Genomic DNA, 23,366 nt, shown 5'->3' with positions numbered 1-23,366 from the left:
GAATGCTTTTGCCTCAAGTCAGATCAATGAGAAGCCTAGCACCTCAGAAGAAACGGGGCCAGTTACAGGACAGACTCTCTACAATAAGGTAGAAAGTTTATTTTTCATAATGAATGAAATCACACACTTGTTCGATGTGGCCCCAAATTTTTATAAATACACAGAGGCAGAGGAGACTATGGATGCTATTCTCAGGCATCAATTACCTACACAGGACTAGTGGACCAAGGCAATACAAACGATTTTGTAAAAAGAAAGCCATTCACCAAATTTTGGTTACAGAAAATCTGAATTGTCGTGCATAGGACAGTTCAATAGAGTCAGCATACATTGAAGATAAAGGCTGAGCCAACTCAGCAGAATTTGTGGCCAGAAAAGCAATATGAGAAGCTACAGGTGTCCAGACCAAGAAGCTACAACAAAGCAGCTCCAAAAGCGCATTCTTGAGCATTAACACAGATCATTTCAACCGACTTGTTGGCCTCCAAAATCCAAAATATCTTCTGACTGATTGAAAGATCATTTATGTTGTATTAAAGGCTGCAATAACTTCTGATCTACCATTCTGAACAAAGTTGGTAAAACATTTATCTCTCAGATGACTCAACGCCTTAGTTATTTTGTAATACGATTAGTATATATTTGCCTCTCGCATAAGCTTGAGGGGTTGGTTGATCGTTGTTTGATTTCTCTTGAAGAAGTTCTTCTGCTGTAATCGCTCTGAGTAAATAAAGGAAAGTGATGAAATTTCTCAAGGCCTGAAGTTGTCTGAATGCGTTGTGGTGTTAGTTGAATACTGCAGGATTCCCGTGCATCTCACAAAACAATAAGTTTTTCTGTTACTCTCGTCGTTATGTGTCTAAATCCTTTGCAATTTCATATATGTTCCTGAAATTATAAATGTTTAACAACAGAGAAAAAGAATAGCCTTTAGGATTTATTCATTGAATACCCTGGGCTCAATCTGTGTTTGTTAATGAATGTTTTTTCTTCAGCTATAAACTATATAAGTGTAATTCTTAATTGCTACACTTTCAGCATATATCTTTCACTGTGATCATAGTTTTCAGGAATTCAACTCTGCTCCTGGGTACATATTTCACTTTCCCTTCACCAGCTTAATGGAGAATTCTTAACTGCTCTCCATGGGCTAATCATGTTTCATCACTCAAAGTTTGATTTGTTTTGTTAGATACTCAATAGGCCCTGCAGGCTAAGCAATCCATTTCAAAGCATTCCAGATACTTCATACCTTCATACTCCATTGCCCAATGGTATATAACTGTTAGAACATTACACCTTAAGTGTTGAACGAAAGTCTTCCAACCAAAACACAAAACAAAACCTGAGCATAATAGCTAGCCTGAAACCTTAACAAAACAGAGACAAATCATAAAGAGAGAGCCCTCTCTGATCACAGTTTGGCTAGGAACTGTAATCCAAAGATTGGTTAGTGGTTACCCCGGCCGTATTCCCTTGGGAGTCAAAGGGAACAACCTGGGTGTTAACATACATATCTTGATATTTTTTCACACTCAGCCTTCTCAACTTTATTCCCAGAGATAATTTTTCCAGTGTGTGTTGTGTTGAGCATGGTACTAGTTTCTTGCATAGTGTTTCATCGTCAAATTTTCTATAAAAGGACTACTAGTGAGCATGAGAAAAGTAGTCCAGCGTTTATGGACTACTTCCATTAAGAAATTTTTAAATTATTATTCTTCAAAAGTCCCCACAAGATATTCTTATTCTCATATTACAACATACACCAACAATTTGGCACACAAGATTGGTAAGGGGGGTTTTGGAAACTCCTAAGTGGACGTCTCATAGTGGTCAAGATGTTGGATGAATGAAAAAAAAATGTGAACAGTAATTCATTGTAGAAGTGGCTACGATGGGGGAGAACATATCACGTTAACTTGGTTCACCTCTTGGGTTATTGTTTTCAGGGATAAAAAAGTTTTGGTTTATGAATACATATTTAATGGTTCTCTCGACAATTATGTTGATGGAGACCATGAGGCCGAGTTGGATTGGAAACAATTTTACTCTATTGCACTCAGTACAACCCATGGTGTTGCCTACTTTCATGAAGATTGTAAAAAGTGCATCTTGAATTATGATATAAAGTCTACAATGTCCTACTTGATGTTGATTTTTTACCAAAAGTTACAGGTTTTGGTATAGCTAAAATATCCAATAGAGGGGAAAGTCACATATTTGTAGCTAATAGAGGAACACTGGGTTATGTTGCCCCAGATATATGGTGAAGAATGTATGTATCTGTGACGGGTAGATATGATATTTAAAACTACGATATGCTTCTTATGGAGATGGCGAGAGGAAGAAAGAACATTGATTTTAACAACAAAGAGAGTAGATCAAGCAAATTATTTTATCTAGAGTGGGATTTTAAGCATGTCGATATGGGTGAGTTCAGGAATCTCAGAGAAGGAAGCACATTAGAGGAAGTTTAAGCGGTAGCCAATAAGTTGACTTGCTTCTCACCGACCTCCTATGATAAAATTCATCCAGATGTTAAGAGGAGTCATTGATATTGGAACTCCTCCATTTCCATTTGTTTTTAACACGCTTATGCAACCATATGCATCAAACCTATCTTTTTCAACCTTTGCATTGGAGATTGAAATGATAAATCTCAGAATTATAAAAGTTGCAACACACTCCCATGGATGTAACACACACTACTAGAAATAGAATGACTAAGTCACACTATTATGTCACCTTTACTCTTGTAAACTATATTCATAGTTTTTTGGGCCACGAAAAAGTTCCAAGGAACGCTTAAGAAACAAAATTTTATATTATATACTAGATACTTATAATATGATTTCAAACGACAGAAAAAAACTTTGAAGTTTCATATTTGTTTTGCTCCATACTAGAATCTTTATTTCTTTCGATTCTAAAATAGAATATTTAATTAAAATTGTTCATGTGTTTATCTGTAACATTTCACTATGGTGTATCGTTGACTATAATATTGAAATTGTAAACTATTTTAGTATGTTCTATTAAGCTAATCTTTTTTTTCCTTTTTAAATCCAAATTTTCCAATTTTTTTAACCAATATTCATATATGGTTCATATAACAAACTAGTATCTTCAATCTTCCATGACATTAACTAAAATGGTCGATCATGCAATGCCCATATATTTTATTTACGGTTATGCTTTAATTTTTCCTTCTGAAAAATTATCTACTTTGAGTAGAGGGCCTACTCAAGATTTGCATGTCTTTTTCAATATACTTCATTTTTCATCCATTCATAATATTTTGTTGTCATTCGTTCCAAAATTTTATGTACAAATATAAGTTAAGCCATTATTTTCATTATAGCTAAAATGTCATTTCAATATCACACGCGTGATTTTAAAAGTCCACAGGGATTTATCAATCATCAAAGAAAATATCTCAAAATGCAAAACGTCTTTTTTATTGTAAAACATGAAATGCGAATTGCACCCACAAAATTTTGATTCATGTAAATTAGGAATTAAAATGAATATATATTTGTTTCTAAACAATCATACATGTTTAATTCACCTAATCTTGTCATATCATCTTTCTTAACCACCTTGACTGTTGTCTCTCTATTAGGTTGGCGCGAGGATAAATCAAATTGTACAAAAAATTATTTGATCTATCAATTGTATGTTCTTTTACCTCATCAGATACAAATATTGGTCAAATGTAGGCAAAAAGGGTATCATTCATTTCCAGAGTAAAAAATAGATTACATAAGGGATGCTCCATATTAATGATTTCACAATATGTTAGGATAGATGTCGGTTGTAAATGAAAAAGCTTTACATACAAGCTCTCAACGTCTAGATAGGAAACTACTACTACATTCCATCAATGTATATGCACAAAGTAACTCGGGGATTTGGAGCACTATCTATTGCCAGTAGGCCCTTCATCCATGCTTTTTCCCTACGCCTAGTGGTAATATCACTTTATTCATAAGTGATTAGTAGAAGACCAATAACTTAGTAAGCTGTTAATATGTCTTGGAAACAAATAAAACTTTTGAATTTAAAGAGATTGAATATGTCCAACTTCAATATGTCCACTATAATTTTCTCTTACAATACATCAATCTCTCACCAATTTATACCTTTAGGCAGATCCTTAGGAGAACACTTCACATGGATAGATCACTTGGTAAACCTGATGTTGTGCTCATTAATGGTCGTGGGCCAACAAGTGCTGCAACAATCATAGTGGTTCAAGGTATATTGCAATTCTCTATAGCATGTTAGGTTTCTAGACGTTTTGTTGATGCATCTAGGTACTCAATGATCCACAAGGTGTAGATTGTTCTGATTTATCTAATGGCATATCTTGCATGTTTAATTCATTTACTTATATATCTAAAATGATCCTTTCATTTATCTTTAGGAAAAACTTATTGCCTCCAGATTTCAAATGTTGAATCATCATCCTCTTTGAACTTCACAATCCAACATCATAAATTGAAGCTCATGGAGGTGGAAGGATATGAAATTGTTCAAAATGTATATGATTCTCTTGACATTTATGTTATCCAAACCTACTATGTTCTTGTCACTATAAATTATCCATCTCAATACTATTACGTGGTTACATGTACTCATTTTACCAATATTGTTCTCACTGCCACTTTCGACTATATCAATTCTTAGAACAACGCCTCTTGACCATTTCCAATATCCCATATAGAGATTGTTTGGTCATTGAACTAGGAAAGGTCTATCAGATTTGGTTTTTGCCCTCCTTACTTTGGGCCTAGCATCATGTGTCCTGGGAGGATATATGTATATATTTTACAAAATGATAGATACATGAATATGCTTATTTCTTAATGTTGTTAGCATTTTTGTGAAGTAATGACAAAGGAATGATTCTGGAAAGTGAGGATGGCTATAAAAAGTTAATTTCCTAAAATATTCATAGACAAACTAGGGTTGAATTCTAAAAACTACATCAAGTGCAAGAATGGTGGCAATTACATCCATATATGTACTCAGGTTCTAAAATTTGAATAGAAATTATTGTGTAGAGGGTATGTGACAAGTAGTGTAGTTCATCCCAATCCAAAAGGATATTACAAGTATGGAAACATTAATGCAACTCTCTTCAAAATATTTGTTGCTGCCAGAAATGAGAAAAATAATCACAGCGATGGCAAGGGTGGAGCTCCAATAGTGGTTGGTAGGGAAAGAATTCCAATGTGGAGTGTTATATCATGAATGTCACTTGAAGAATGATGGACCCTAAACTAGTCTAATTCTTGAATGATTTGAATGTATAAATGAATCTGAATCATTTCTTATTTATGTTAATGGAAATTCTCTCATTCTACAGATATTATTGTATATATAAGATTTGATATATGTACCCCTGACATACTCCTATCCCATGTTTTGAAATGTGAGGTACGCATACCTACACTTTCACCCATGTACCTTTATGTTGGCATCTTAAGTCTCTTTGTATATGATACTTTGTCCTTCCCAGATTTTCACCAAAACCAAAGTTGTAAGAAGTGAGACTTGTACATTATAGTTTTATAAAATTGACACTATGTGATTAATAATAAGTTACAAACATTAGGTATTTAAAAATTAATAAGAGGAAGGTAAATGAGGGCCATGATAATTAATGTGATTATCTGTACTATTTTTATTTAAAATAGTAATTTTTATTTTTATTTTTATTTTTATAAATGAATATTGTTAAATGTGTAATTGAGTAAAATGTATTAAATTGATATTATAATTTTTAAGAAATTTATTTTAAAAATTCAAAGCACGGTGAGTTTCTTTTTATTAATCTTTACTCTAGTTGTGCCGAGAATGAATGTATATCAAGTCCAAAACAAGATTCTTCATACATTACTCAATCCTGAATTCCCCTCTTCTTATTCTAGCTCTCACCTTGACACTCCTCCTTGCACAAATTTAAACTACGAAGAACCAGGTAGTTTTTGGATATAGAAGCATTTAGACATGTTAAGAAAAGTGTGATAATCTATTTTAATTTTATCTAAAAATGTGATGGCAAGAGTGCCCTAAATGTTGCCAATTTCATGGTTAGTGTAGTATAAGCTAAATGTAAATTTGTAGTCTTCTATACAAGATCAAGAAAGTTATGCCCAATAGCCAACACCACAGAGTAAGACATGTTCACCAATTCAATATTTGCTATGAAATCTCTATCAGTGTTGGATTTGTTTTCTCAATAGACTTGTTTTTACTACTCTTGAAGTGATGAAAGCCATTGCTACTACATATAGGAGCATTTAGATATGATATGAAAAGTGTGATACTCTGTTATCATTTTCTCTACAAATGTGATGGAAAGCGTGCCCTTAATGTTTTCAATTTTGTGGTTAATGTAGTATAAGATAAATACAAATTTACTTTATTCTATACAAGATCAAGAAAGTCATTCGCAACATCCAACACCATAGAGAAAAACATGTTCTCCAATTCCAAAGATACTACGAAATCTCTCTTGGTGCTCGAGTTATTTTCTCAATAGCTTTATTTTTACTGCTCTTGAAGTGATGAAAGTCAATGCTCCATATATTTTCTATTGTTTGCACAAAGAGCAAAGAAAGCAACTTCATATCAGCTATACTGAAAAATAAAAAAGAACATGATAGACACCAAAGAGATTAGTGGTAAAGTACAATGTGATCTTTTGAATAGTTTCAAGGATCATGAAGGAAATAATAAAGGTGAATCAATAGGAATTGATCAAGAATAAATACAGAGGAATTGTACCAAAACAACCTCTTATTTCGAAGGCAGAAAATCACGATCTATTTATTTATTTATGAGGCATTCATGTTGGCATAGTCAAACAAGGTCTTTAACTTCAACATAGGCCTAATGATTTGTAAGGCTCAAGGAATAAATATTGCAGTAAGATTTCATTTTAACATGGTCCTTTCCTTTTCTTGATATTTTCTCATCTTTCAATAGTTCTCAAAGAAGCATTAATTAGTGCTATATGTTATTTCCTTATGGTGTTTGCTTTGCAACATCTGTGGAATTTCTAGTTATAATTATAATTTTATTTAATATTTGAGGGATACAACTGAATTCATCATCAAACATGACTCTTGAGATAACTGAGAGATCCAAGGTTCAACTCCCACTATTTGTGACCAGGGTTATGGAGAGGAGGATAGACCATAAATCCCTAGAAGTTTATTAGTAGCCACGTGTCATGTGAGATGTTGGGTTCTTATGGGATACAAAAATATGTATTTGTAATTATGATTGATAAATGTTCCAAAATTAAGATTGATCTAAGTTGGTTCATCAACCAACTTCAAAATGATCTAACAATATATCCTCCTTTAAATCCAATAGACTAATTATCCACATGGCATGTCTATTTTGGAGTTGAAATTACATAATTTTAATTTAACTATCAATAATTATTAGGTGGATGGTAGAGATTTAATTTCCATGAAATATTTTATAATATTCTTAATAATATACACAAATCAAAAGGATAGATTTATCTCCAAAGTATTTATATCATTTTCGCTAGGCATGTGATACTGATAATCCATTGTATTGGCCCATGTAACAAAGCATATTTACAAATTAAGAATGTCCATAATAGAGTGATAATTAATCTCCATCAATAAGAATCTTGTTACATGATTTTTTAAATGTATATATGTTTAATGTATATATTAATTATTTAACTAATAATAATAATAAAATTATAATTTACTTAGTTTTATGATTTTTTTAATTCTTTTAATAATAATAATAATAATAATAAAGTTATAATTTGTTTATTTTTTATGATTTTTTCATGGAGAGGAGCTCTCCAACCAAGTAAGGAAGATATGATGTAATGTAACCCCTTGTCAGTTCTTGTTACATATTTTTTTTCACTATAAAAAATAAATTATAAATAAAATAAAATAAAAAATAATAATTAAATGATGGCGATGATTAACAACCACTGAGACAAATGAGGTCTATCAGTCCTTAAGAAAGTAGGAGATTAACTGATACTTTTTAATATTTTATTTTTATAGTCAAAGAGAAAGGAAATAAGTGTTCCTAAATAAATCTTTTCATGTTATGTAAACATTTTCAATCCATGAAATTATATAAAATGAACAATATAAATAAAATAAAATAAAATGTTGACACCTAATCTCAAAGGATTATTATAAATATTGTAAATATTCTCAGCTATGCATTTGAGAAAACTAAGAGACCTTGGAATTGGAATCCCAATAGTCTCTCCACTCATGTATAAATTCATGATATGGGTAATGCAATAAACAAGTTCATTCAAAGTTATCCTCATGGTCTAACATGGTATCAGAGACAACTCCCAAAATTAGTTTTCTACATTGTAACTCCTATTTAGTTTTCTGCCATAATCTGTCCCAAATTTAGATTTATTTTTCTTAGTACCTCCTCTGCCATCAATTATTTACTTGATTTGTCTCCCTGATTTGGTTGAAATTATGCATTTTTTTGTACATAAAGTTCCCTATCTGCATACTTTAGTTTCATATTGTTGCATTGTGGGGTACTCATCCTTGGATGCAGACTCTGGTTTCCATTTGGGTTGTAAATGGTGACAAGGTGTTTCTACCCTAATATCTTTGTTCATTGGTTTCCTCATTCCTATAGCTCCTTCTCTTATCACTATTGTCACACTTTCTGACATCCTCTTCACCAAAAACTCTTCTCTTGCTGACTCGATTAATGAATGTGTCCACGCAACTATAGATTTAAGCCATTTTGTTTCATCAACTACCTCTATGAGATAATCGTGGACTTCGTTGAATGACTCTTGCAAATGAACGAGCTTTATATGTCGAAATGCTTGACACGGTGAACGTTGTTGCCTAACGTTGAGGCATGCGAACATTTTTTCAGAAGATCTTGCATGGTGAATAGAAGGTTGATATAATTTGAATACCGTGTGATTAAATCCTGTCTGGTATGTGTTGAATATAGTTCGGTGGCCCTTATATATCGAGTTCCCTTTATATATTTAATTCAAAAACTATTGAAAGTGTTGATTTAAAATGAAAGGTCATGTAGAGCTAATTTGGTATAATGCAAATTGAATTTGTTTATGCCCATGAAAGGCATATGTTACATGGTGTTTCATGATATTTGATATATGTATTTGTGGAGACTGACAATATATAATCATTGTGTTTTCAAAAAAACAAAAAATGGTGGAATTCATATAGTTCAATAACTTATCATTCATATGAAGTATGTGAGAGGATTTGAATGCCATAGTATCTGAATCATATAAAATTTATCACATATTATTTGGAGCATCCATTATATATTGAGTCCTTTATAGAATTGCACAACGTATGCATGTATGTGATTTTCATGAATGGTGTATATCTTTAACTGAAGTTTTTTTTAATACAGAGCCTATGAAGTTTTTTTGAAGACATAGCCAATCATTTTCAAAGATATCAATCTTATGTTACAAGTATTATAATTATTTTTTAGAACAATTCATATTTTATTATGCATTCATTCACTCATCTCCATTGTGGGCGTAGTTCTCTCTAGAAAGGAGAACTATCATGAGTGGTCCCAGAAAACAAAACACACCCTCATTTTCAATGAGTTGAGGAAAGGGGTTTGTGAAGGAGAAGGAGACAATGCACCTGAAAATGCCACTTCAAATAAGGATATTTCCTTTTGCGAGAACAAGATCATCAAGACCTATGCCTCGATTGTAGCATCAGTAAATGAAGATGTGATTCACCATATTTCTCAATTTTCAAATGCCTTTGAATCTTTAAAGAAATTGAAGGAGTTATATGACTCAAACTCTAAACTTGAAGTTGTTCAACTAATGATTAAGTTGTTCAGTCTTGAGTTGAAAAATGATGAACCTCTTGTCTTATCAAGAGAAGTAAGATCCATTATGCATGATATTAAATCCATTATTATTGAGATATATATTCCTCTCATAACTTATGTCAAGGCACTATATCCCACCTATTCACATTATCTTGACTCATTGCAAGAAAGTCGAAACCTTAAGGAGATTACCTTTTACTCCCTTGAGAAGAATTTCTTTGAGAGAGAGAATGATTTTGGGAAGAATAAAACTCCTAAGAGTTCTAAATAATTTTTATGCCTTGCACATAAAGAGAAGAATCATGCACAAGATTCTTCTAGAGGAAGAGGTGGCTGAAGTGGTAGAGGAAGGAAGATTTTTAGAGGCAGAGGGGGCAGGAAATTCTAGGCACAAATTTTGATCTTCATTGCATACGATGTAATAGAGATGGACATGATGCTTCCACTTGTAAGTTTCATTGGGATCGAATTGAGTAGGAAATAAATGAAGGGAAAGGTATAACAATTGGCAAAGGGAAAGGTAAAGCACTCAAGTTTTCTCATTATTCTGTGGCATATTGAAATATTACAGTAACTAAAGACTTATTCAATGCGCCATTTGCTTCATGGAAAGATGATTGGTTGCTTTCAGATTCAGTAGCAACTTGCCACATGAATTTCAGGAGAGATTTGTTTGGAGGATGCACTAACAATGTTGATGGAGTAGTATACTTTACAAACAAGTCAAAAATCAAGCCATCATGGCTTGGCACCATCAGGCTCAAACTTCCTCATCTTCCATACGTTCTTCTACATGATCTTCTATACCTCCCGAAGATGAGGAGAAACTTGTTGTCTTTGGTCCACATCTTCTAGCAAGGACACTCCATTCATATATTTTATGGCAAGTTCAAGGTCAGAAAAACATCAGATCACTCACTTGTCATGACGAGGATAGAAGAAGAAAGACTTCTGAAGTTCCAAAGAACTTCTGCTCGTGCACAAAACTTATCATACAATTCTCACTATGATGAAGGTAAATTTCCATCAAGTCTTTTATGGCATGCTATATTTGGACACTTGAACTATGACAACCTTGATATGTTTAATAAAAATGGTGTTACTGGTTTTCCTACAATTCCTAGGAAACTAAGTAATGTGATGCTTGTATATTAGGAAAGCACAAAAAATAGTCCTTTCATGATTCTCATTCTATAGCACATAGAAAACTTGAACTCATTCATTCTTATTTCTGTGGACTGATGTTTGTTCCTTCTACAAATGGTAATAAATATATGATGACATTTATTGATTACTACATCGGAATGTGTTGGGTCTATTTATTGAAGAAGAAATCTAAATCTTTTGAAACATGGAAGAACTTTCATGCATGGATTGAAAATGATGCACAATATCATATTGGTTCTATTCACACTGATAATGGAAAAGAATACATTTAAAATGAATTTGAAAACTATCTTTGCCATCATGGGATCAAACATCAAACAATTTTGCCCTATAATACCCAACAAAATGAAGTCGCTAAAAGTTTGAATAGGACAATCTTAAATATGGTACGTCCCACGATGTTTTTCAAGAATGTTAAACTGATGTTTGGGTTTGATGTAGTTCTATGTGTTATGTATATAAAGAATAGTTTTCCAACTAATGCTATAAAAAACGAGACTCCTATGACATGTGGTATGGCCACATTCCTTCGGTGAGGCATCTCAAGGTTTTTGGTTCCACTTGTTATGCCTTGATACCCAAGTAACAAAGAAACAAACTTGGTGCAAGGAGTCACAAATGTATCTTCTTGGGGTATTCAAATACCTCTCAATCATATCATCTCTATGATGAAGTGAATAAGTTATAATATCTAGAGATGTGATTTTTCTTGAATCTTCCAAGATTGACAATGTGGTTGAGTGGCATCTTGATTGCTTGGATAGATTTAGACATGCAAAGTATTTTCAAGAATTTGATAATGAGATTCCACATCTTAAAGGGGGGATTTCTATACTACATCAACCTGTGGAATCTTCTTCTCAAGCACTCTCTCCCACGCATGAAGATCCAACCACTGATGACACTTTAAGTGATGTGATTGACATATTTGGGTGACTAAATATTGATTCAGCCTCATCTCAGTCAACTGAGAAGATTGGTCCATCTCAAAAATTTCCTCCAAAATGGCTGACAAAGACACTTGAATGTGTTCATCCAGATGAGGTTAGAAAGGTAGGAACAAGAAGATCAACCAGTAAAAAAAGGAGGTGATGTATAAGATTCTGATTCACCTGTTGATATGGATGTTTCTTATGATTGTGAACTTCATTTTTCTATAGATTTCAAACCAACTTCCTTCAAAGAAGATGCTTCTCATGATGAACAGAAAGAAGTGATGCCAAAATAATATGATTCCTTGATAAATAATGGCACCTGGAGGCTGGTTGATCCTCCACTGGGAATGAAGCCAATTGGCTGCAAGTGGGTCTTTAACAAAAATTATAAAAAAGACCGTTCACTTGACAAGCATAAAGCCAGGCTTGTGGAGAAAGGTTTTGCAATGAAGGAAGGGGTTGACTATGAGGAGAGTTTTTCCTACACAGCAAAAAGGGCTACCATCTAGATGCTCTTTGCCTTGGAAACTCAAAACGGTTGGAAATTCCCCCAAATGGATGTAGAAACTTCTTTATTGAATGGAGATCTGAAAGAGAATGTATTTATGCCCCACCCAAAATGATTTTTTGTGAAGGGTCAGGAAAAAAAGTATGCAAGCTTTTAAATTCCTTATATGGCCTCAAGTAAGCACCGTGAGCCTGGTATGAAAATTTAACTGAGCAACTTTTGAAACTCAACCTCAAACATTATGATCTTGATGACCCAACTTTGTTTGTCAAGAAAATTGGAAAAATAGATGTTTATCTTCTGGGATATGTAGATGATCTTCTGATGACAATGAAAAATGAGATATACATTGTGTCCATAAATAAGGAATTGAGGAAAGGTTTTGAAATGACATATTTGGGCTATGTTCACTACTATCTTGGTATTGAAGTAAGTCAACATCCAAAGTTTGTATTCCTCTCTCAAAAGAAATACATTGGAGATATGTTGAACAACTTTTTCATGGCTAAGTGTAATCCTTTGACTCCCCTAATGGAATATAACTTAAAGCTAACATCCATTGAAGGAAAAGAATTTGAGGATGCAACAAAGTATAGACAACTCGTAGGAAGTCTCAACTACCTAACTACTACCAAACCAAACATTTCATTTATTGTTGGAATCCTCTCCATGTTTATGCAAAAGCCTTGTGAGGGTCATTGAAATGGTGCAAAATGAATTCTAAAGTACTTGAAGGGAACTCAAGAATTTGTACTTAAGTATACACAAGTGGGCGACTTTAGCTTGATTGAATATTATGATTCATACTTCGATGGAGATAAGGAAAAAAGGGTGTCTACTTTAGGTATGTTATGAGTCTTGGATCAAGAGTTGTCTCCTGGAGGTCACAAAAACAATGAGTTCCAGCAAATTCATAAAATGAGGTAGAATATGTAGTAGCAACGTACATAGAATATGTGGCAGCAGCTAAAGCAATAAAGGAAATTGTGTAGCTTAGGAAAATTATGGAGGATTTGTTGGAGAAACAAACACACTCAACTCATATTTTGATTGATAACATTTCTTCAATAAATTTGGCCACGAATACAAAATTCCATGATTGAACCAAGTGCATAAATACAAAATATCATCTGATTCGACATCATCTTGACGCAAAGACAATCCACTTATGCCATTACTCCACAAATGAGCAAATTGCAAACATCTTCACCAAAGCGCTTGGAAGAGAAAAGTTTATAATATCTAGAATGATTCTTGGACTCACCAACATCCCTTCATATTAAGGGGGGAAATGTTGACCCATAATTCAAAAGGATTATTGTCAATATTGTTAGTTATGCATTTAAGTTGGAATCCCAAGAGTCTCTCCACTCATGTATAAATTCATGATATAGGTAACGCGATAAACAATTTCATTCGAAGTTACCCTCCTGGTCTGACATAAAATAATTAAATTAATAATTAAATAAATTTGTGATAAAATAGTCAATTTTTGTTTTGCTATTTTTGGGTTATGGCTTTGGTAACCCATGGTTTTTCCAATGGTATTCTTTTGTAAGATGATATGTATATATATATATATATATATATATATATATATATATATATATATATATATATATATATATATATATATATATATATATATATATATATATATATATATATATATATAAAGAATGGGGAGGGATCAAATCCATGGAGGTGCAAACCTCTATTAGAGTGAAAAGAGATTTGATTTGTCTTGACCTTGACAGATCCAAAGATAAGATGGATCTAGTCTGGCTCTAATTTTAACAATAGGAGATGTTTTTGTTTATGTTATTTTTTAACAATGTGAGATGTGTTATGAAGCAAGTATTGGAATGCTTATTATTGATTGATGCCTATAATTATTTAGTAGCAATTTGATTGAGGCATTGTCTACCAAGGTGATGGTTTCACCCAGGCGATAACTTTTTCACTAAAATGAGAAGTTTCTTATTTTGCAACATATTGATTTATAAGTGTTCCAATCTCAATTTTGAAGGAAAAAATAGATTCAACACCCTCCAAAACCCGTAAGACACCTAAAATTCTATAGTTTGATAGCTATAACGTAGATTTCCCAAATTGTCAATTAGATTTTTCCAAAAATATAATGGAAAAAACTACTTAAATGACATTGATATGACTATGCTAATATACGATTATTTTAAAATGTATTTTTAATGTCCAAATTAAATATGGATAAAAAGAATAAAAATTGTTCTTCTCAACTATTCCTAATATACTCAATTATCAAATAATATTAATTATTTATATTTTAATACTAAAATTATAAATGGTATATAAAATCAAATATAAACATTAAATATTCACATAACAAACCAATAAATAAAATATAATTTCTTTACATATTTTCGATTTTCTTGTATTAGTTGTTTACATTTTATATTTTAAATGTTAAATATAAAATTAAATTATAAATATAGAGTTTAAAGATCTGATAAAATTTAATATACTCAATTATCAGATAATATTAATTATTTATATTTTAGTAGTATTATTATAAATGGTATATAAAATCAAATATAAACATTAAATATTCACATAAGAAACAAATAAATAAAATATAATTGCTTTACATATTTTCTATTTTCTTGTATTAGTTATTTACATTTTATATTTTAAATGTTAAATATAAATTTAAATTATAAATATAGAATTTAAAGATTTGATAAAAAAAAAATTTCAAAAAAGAATTATACTAGTTTATAGTATAATAATATTACCATAAAATATAAAAAATATATATAAATATTAATTAGTACAACCATATTAAAAATATTAATGTAAAAAGTTTGCAATGCTAAGAATGTATTACTAATACACACATTTACTTGATTAACTATGTATAAAAAAGTTATGGGTCAACTTTAACTTAAGAAAAAAAGGAATTATAAATAAATGTTATAAATAATATTGAAAAATTTATCATGAAGGAACTTATTAGAATTGGAATAATCTCAAATCCCTAGGAAATTGGTGGGTAGAGAACCACTTGGCACGAATCTATTTTTTTTTATTTTATTAAAAGTAATGGACCATTTTGCTAAATTAAATGTTCTTATATATAAATGAATGTTATAAATAATAGTGAGGAACCTATCAAGGAGAAACATATTATAATTATAATAATCTCAAATCCCTAGGAAATTGGTGGGCGCAAGCCACATAGTAAGAATCTAATTTTTTTAGTTTATTAAAATTCAATGCAATCTAATAGTTGTTGATAAGCATTAAGACTAAGTATATGCTAAGCATATTTCCTTGAAAATCAATCTAGGCCCTCAACTAAAAAAAATCAACATATCCTCATCGACCTTAAATTGAAATAAAAAACCTTTAACAAATATTCAATATTATAAAAAAAAATCTTATAAAATTTCTTTATTTTATCACCTTTTCAAATTTATTAATGGTAACTGCTATTTAAATTTAGTGATTATATAAATATATGTAATTCTAGTGAATACGAAGTTATATCGTTTTTAATTTACGAGTTTCACATCACAATAGAGCTATTGTAATAGTGTCCTATTGTAATTTGTATTTATATTTTTCAAAAAGATATTTTGGAAACATGACTCCCAATTTCAGATCATAAGTTTCTCTTCTTGTGATTTTAAATTAAGTGATTATATAAATATATGTCATTTTAGTGAATACGAAGTTATTTCCTTTTTAATTTACGAGTTTCACATCACAATAGAGCTATTGTAATAGTGTCCTATTGTAATTTGTATTTATATTTTGCAAAAAGATATTTTGGAAACATGGTTCCCAATTTGAGGTCATAAGTTTCTCCTCTTGTGATTAAATTTTCATAATTTATTATAGTATTTATGTTCATAATTTATTATAGTATTTATGTTTTATGAATTATTTATAATATATTTAGATTAATAAATTTATTTTAATTTTGAATTTATAAAGTATTTAAATGAAATAATTTTTTAAGATGTAATTTTTTTAGTTTAAAATTTTAAAAAAAGTTTGTGTTTAGAAAAATTGAATTCTTTTTCATTTTTAGTAGATTTAGAATTAAAATGGATCTTACACTAATTTTAAAACACATACTCAAAATATTTCAATTATAAGAAATATTTCATTTTCAATTGTTTTATATAATCCATACATATTTGACATTGAAATGTTTTATTTAAGCATCACATTTTCCATATTAAAATGTTAATACATGCCTCTTCATGTTTGGAAGTCCAAATTGAAGTATTTTATGTTTGGCTTACATTGTTTTTTTATTTTTGTTACTAATATATTATATCTAAACTAAGTACAAAATGAATCACATTTACATGTCATCTATAAACTCCATATTAAATAGTGAAGAAATTAAATATCTTTATTATGCTAAAAAGTAAGTTAACTTTGTTTTTACATTTCAATTGGTTTATCTCTTTATATAAAGTTGATGTAAAAATAAGGTGGACATTGTAGTATTTGATTTATAGTTGACATTATTTTTTTCTATTATTAATATATTTCAAATTTGTTGATATAACTATTATTTTGTTATTTTTAAATATATCATTATGGGAGTACATTTTCTTCATACTTAATTGCCTTAGATCTATCCTAAATCCAAATCTACCAAGGGCCGAAAGGAATCAAATCTCTTTTCACTCTAAAAGAGATTCACACCCTATTAACCCTTGGTAGATCCAGAATTGAGATAGATTTTTAATTATTAATATTTGATAATTATAATTATATTCAAATTCAAGCTTATGTGATCCATATTCTGAATATTTGAAACATTTTTGGAAGAAATCACATTGGAAGATTTAGGTCAATTTCGAAGCAACCTATGTGGTTCACCATGAGGACAGTATGAAGAATCATCATATCATAGTGGCAAGTTAAATAGGGAGATAAGACCTTCTAATGGCTATAAGGAAAATAGCTATAAAAACGGCTATATTTGACATGGTGAGGAAAAAGGGAAGAAATAATATAAATAATTGAATACTTATTTTTAATTGATTTTAAAATCATTAAATTAAATTAAATTAAATTTTAACTCAAAATTTTAATGATATATGATGATGATGATGGTGGTGGTTAACCTCCACTGAGACCAAATTGGTCTATCAGACCTATAATTTTCTTAGTTCTTAATTGTCTGGCTTCTCGTCTTTCTTGGTGAGATTGGTGTTGTAGCTTTCTTTTTTTTTTTCTACGGTCTTCCAACTTCCTTTATCTTGTATCTCCTTCATCTCTTCTGGTTCTTGGGACATTGGTGTATTAGTTCCATGATCTGTTGTGTTCTTCCTTTTGAAGATAGTCAGAGAAGAATTTTGGTTTGGGAGATTTGCTTTGCTGTTAAATGAAGATGAAGATAGTCGAAGAAGAAGTTTGGTTTGGGAGATCTGCTTTGCTGTTAAATGAAGATTTATTTTGTGCGGTATTTAAATCCTCATAACTATTGATGCTTGAGGGGTTGGTGAGTTCACTTTTTTTTTTACTTTTTTACTGTTGGGTGGGGCTTTCCCCTTGCTTGTCTTGAGAGTTGTTTCTTTCTTGCCCGATTTCTTACGATTCAGAGTTTTCTAGAGAGTGTTCTTCCTTCATGACAGTGTAATGTTATTTTTATATAATGATATAAAAATAAGATGACCAAGGATATATAAATAAATATAAACAAATAAAATATTATAACAAACTCCTAAATATAGTAAATATTATTCTAAGAAAAATCATTTCTTTAGTCAAAGGGTGAATATAAAATATTATAGACTAATAGAGATGATATAATATAAATAATTTTTTTAACTAATTATAAAATAATTAGAAATAAAAATCTAATCTTTGGTGGTAAACTAAATAAATATATATGCAATTTGTTTACTTTTTTATTTTTTAATAGTTTTTTGAGGAGTTGAATTTAAGCACGATGCCGAGAATATATATATATATATCTATATATATCTATATATATATATATATATATATATATATATAAACAATGGAAACATTATTCCATAAGAAAAATAACTAAAAAACCTTTAAAGTCGAAGGGGAATAAAAAGAGAAAAATAAAACCAAGAAGGATTAATAAACCCCACAGGGGAATCAAAGGAAAGAAGAAATGATAAGATGAAAAAGAGTAAATAAAAGGAAAGGAAATGAAGAGGAAAGGGCAGGAATCCTATGGGTATTAATTTTCCAATCGTCATACCTATTAAGATTACTATACCTCCTCTCAATTTCTATGGCTTCCCTAAATTTATGGCAATGAAAATGAGAAATCTTTGCAATGACATTAGCATCCTTAATGCATATATGATGTTTGGTCTTCTCTACATGCTTTGTTAAGGCTGAAGAGTGGGTCCCCCCGTGATTGATATTGTAAGTGTGTTTCTTAATCCTTTGATTAATAGATCGGCTTTTTTAACCAATGTATGATGTTCCACAAGAACACGGGATGACATAAACACCTTTCCTATCCTTAGGGTCCACAGGGTCTTTTTCTGATTTTAATGACCTTCTGATGGTGTTCAACAATATAAAGGTTGAGGGAACATTATGCTTCTTAAGGATTCCCGTAATCTTGTATGTAGTCTCTTAGATGAAGGGAGGTGAACTCTATAATTACAATCACTAGGGTCTTTCTTAATCTTAGGACCCTTGTTAGCTCTGAGGAAAACTTTAAGACCTTGTTTCCTACTGTAACCCTTATTAACAAAAACCTTCAGGAGATGGGATTTCTCCTTAGAAAAATGCTCTTCATTAGAAACCCTCATAGCACGAGTAGCTATAGCGCAGAGAACACTTAACTTCTAAGCAAGGAAATGATGGGACCTTGCATGAATATACTGCTCAGTATGAGTTTTCTTCTGAAACACCTGCTGGGAGAACGAGCCATTATCTTTCTTTGAAATGAGGACATATAGAAAAGGAAGGCAACCATTAAGTTCCTTCTCCATGGTAAACTTTATGGAGTTAGATTGATTATTAAGATGCTGAAAGAAAAGATCTAAGTTATCTAGACCGTGCTACCAAATAACGCAAGTCTCGTCTACAAATATTTTCCAAAGCTTAGGTTTAAAAATAGCTGAGGCCAAACATTTGGATTCAAAGTATTCTATAAATAGGTTAGCAAAAATAGGGGATAGGGGGGAGCCCATGGTAACACCACAGGTTTGTTCATAGAACTTCCCTTCAAAACAGAAAAAAGTAGAAGTGAGGAAGATCTCGACTAATCTAGCAGTGTCGGGATCAGTGAGATGAAACATAACATCCATGACTTCCTTGATGGGGATATTAGTGTACTAGGAAACTACATCAAAGCTAACCAAATTGTCTCCAGGATCAAATTTCACATCCCTCAACTCATTAACAAATGATGAGGAGTCATTAACAGAAGACTTCGTGAGGCCAATAAGGGGTTTAATCTTTGTGGCTAGATATTTAGCTAGAAGATAGGTTGGACCATCTATGGTGTTAACAATGGGTCTAAGCAGGACTCCCTCCTTATTTATTTTCATAAGTCCATAGATCCTAGGAGTGATGGGGCTACTCTCAATAAGATTGTGGTGAAAAGAGCCAACCGTGCTACTGGATTTTATAGCAAGAGAATCCGCTCTAGAGATCCTTTTCAAGGGATGCTTGTCAAGTTTCCTATAGCTACCACTGTTGTCTAGGTGATCCAATATATTCTTCCAATAATCCACCTTATCAAGGATTACAGTGGCCCCACCTTTCTCATCTTTCAAGGCAACAATGTCTTGGTTCCTATTCAAAGACTTGAGGGCCTCAAACTCATCCTTGCTAATGTTATTCTTAGGGGGTTTAACTTTCCTAAGAATAACAATGCATTCTTACCTAATAATTTCTTTAGTATTATCCGGTAAGTCTCTTATCCCAAATTCAATGTAACAAATAATATCATTTACCAGAATTTTCTTAGGAGCAACAAAAAAATTTAATCCCTTCTCCAAAAGTTTAAAGACTGGAGGGGGAAAGGAAAAGCTCAGCACATGAGGATAATAATCATTAACATTATTAATATTTATTAGATCCTCAACATTATTCTTAAAAATATCATCATCATCACAACAACCACCACCACCCTTGATGATGATGATGATGATGATGATGATGATGATGATGATGATGATGATGATGATGAAAACTATTAAAAAATGAAATGGAAGACTAGTTAAGGAGATTACAAGGGGCATTAAAGGAGACAACTAAAGAGGAACCTTTATCAGATAAAGGGTTAACTGAAGTGGAGGGAACGAGGGAGCCTATATGCTAGTTGGAGAAATCAGATGAAGGAGCAGGCGAAGACACAGCACGAGTTAAGGGATGGCTGAAAACAGAACTAGGTAAGGGGCAACCACTATGAGGAGAGAGAACAATTTCTAAGGGATGAGTGTCAGTAAAGGATGCTATGCTAGAGGCACACTGGACAAGAGGGGAAGGCTTTCTCCGCAGGCCTGTGAAACCATCTTTAGATGAGAATAAAGATCGGCATAAGAAAAAAATAATTTTTCAATGATTTATATGATTTCTTCTCTTTTTCCTTACAAGTCAAATATAAGTGTTTTCGTTATAGTCATTAGAATGTCTTATTTCCCTATTTAACATGCCACTATGATCTAATTCTTTACCTTGTCCCAATAATGAACTACATAAATTAATTCGAAACATGTAAATCTAAATTTTCTAATATAATATTTTCGAAAAATATTTCAAATTATAATTATTTATTTTATTTTATTTTTTATTTTTTATATAATTTAATCTAAACAAAATATTTTAATTAACAATTTTATTTTTATATTTTATTCTTATGGTTATGAATTTGATAAATGAAAAATGTTTACCTAATATAACAATACATTACAACTGGACTCGAGAGCGTCTCTAGCGTGACTCTAAAGCACCACTTACGTAATCATTTACAAATTAATAATATTAATTTTATAGGGTAAAATTGATTATGGCATGTCACACTCCAATGAAGTTTTTGGTATATACTACTTATAAAAATTATGGAAAAAGGTATTAGGTATTTCATATACTAAGTGGATTTATGAGAATGCACATAATACTAAAATATATAATTAAATAAGAAAAATTACGAAGGATGGATTATACAGGTTTTATTAAAATTAATTAAGGTATTATTTTCTTTTCATTTAAATGAAAAGTAATTAGTATTATTGATAATATTATGTATGATATGTTTATTGAGTATATAATAGTTGCCTCATCTATCTAGCGTTAAGGTTAGTTTTGTATAATAGTTATTGGTTATAAATTTTAAGGTTTTTTTTATGATAGTTATTGGTTGGAAATTTTATTAGTATTTCTATCTAATTATCAGCTAATGAATAGTTGAATTTATTTTAGATTGCACAAATATGAAATATATCTAGATGCTAATACATTTGGAAACTAACCATCAACTAAAGATCAACTAAAGGTTATAGTGGTAGTAGTGGGCATCAACTCTCTATCATATTAGTATAAAATCTACCTAATTGCTTACACTTCTAATAATCAGAAAAATAAATTTCTAATAATTAAGGGAAAAAAATCCATAATAAAATAATTATGCTGTAAGGCGTTCACCTCTGAAATCAACTCTCCTTTGAAGGTACGTGTACATTTGTGGGCCCCTGATTTAAGTGTTAGACGTTTAAAATAGTTTGAGCCATCCAATTGATTTGACCAGTGTTAAGTTAGTTAAAAATTTAGTTACAAATTATACTCGGACGCTCAGATCAACCTCGCCCTTGCTCGACATTACCCTCTTGCTCAACACTACTTCCAAGTGCTTCTTCTTTCACAACGCATTTCCGTCCTTCATCCTCCTTACAGTTCTGGGAGCCTTCACTCTGACTTGTTTTGGAAAGCATGTCCCTGAATTCATTCAGAAGGTGGAAAATCTAAAGGCTAAAGGCATAGATTTAGTCATCTGTGTTTCCATAAACGAAGGCATCATTCCTGCTTAAAGCACTAGAGGATTATCTTGGGATTGGAGGAGATAATAGCAAAGTTTTGTTGCTGTCTGATGGCAATGGGAAATTCACCAAGGCCATCAAGGTTTATGTCGATTTAGGCAATAAGGCGGCGGGTTTAGGATTGTGAGTGTGCAGGTACTAGTTACTGGCAGACAATGGGGTCATTAGGTTTGCAAGTGCGCAGGTACTCGTTACTGGCAGACAATGGGGTCGTTAAATTGCTCAATTTAGAGGAAGGCGGGTCATTTACCGTCAGCGGGGTTGATGATATATTGAAGGCCATGTGAGCTTTCGTAGGGTTTGAGATCATCATCACACACCATAGTAGAAAAGGTTGTTAATATGTTTATGCAGATTTAGCTTACCTTCATAGATTGGTTGACATATGAAACAAACTAAAACTTATCTAGATTTTCCACCTTGATAAAAGGATTTTCTTACTCAATAGCTACTTGTCCTGCTGCCCTGTAATCAAAGGACCAATTATGCTTGTCTGAATAGTAGTGCAAAGAGAAAAAGGTGTTCCCACAACTGCATTTGAGCCTGTCAATCCAACACATTTCTTGCAACAATCGCAACTGGTCGGGACCTACTTTGCTCTCTCTTGTCCTTTTGCCTGGCCTGATTCTCCATTGGAAGAGCTGGGAAAACCCTCCAATTCTGAAGGCAGGTTCTTTTTGCAGGTATGTAATACCTTTCTATAGCTGATTGATTTTTACTATAAAGGAAATATGAGTTTCATCATTTCTTCCATCTTTATTTTTGCACCTAATATGGAGGAAAAATGTTGACCTTCTGGCAGATGTTGGACACAGACATCAC

The sequence above is a fragment of the Pinus tabuliformis genome, chromosome 7 (assembly GCF_031772625.1).
Source record: "Pinus tabuliformis cultivar Carrire ecotype Pingquan chromosome 7, CPIR1, whole genome shotgun sequence".
NCBI lineage: Eukaryota > Viridiplantae > Streptophyta > Pinopsida > Pinales > Pinaceae > Pinus > Pinus tabuliformis.
The sequence above is the reverse complement of the archived record's forward strand: the minus strand, read 5'-3'. Positions refer to the sequence as shown.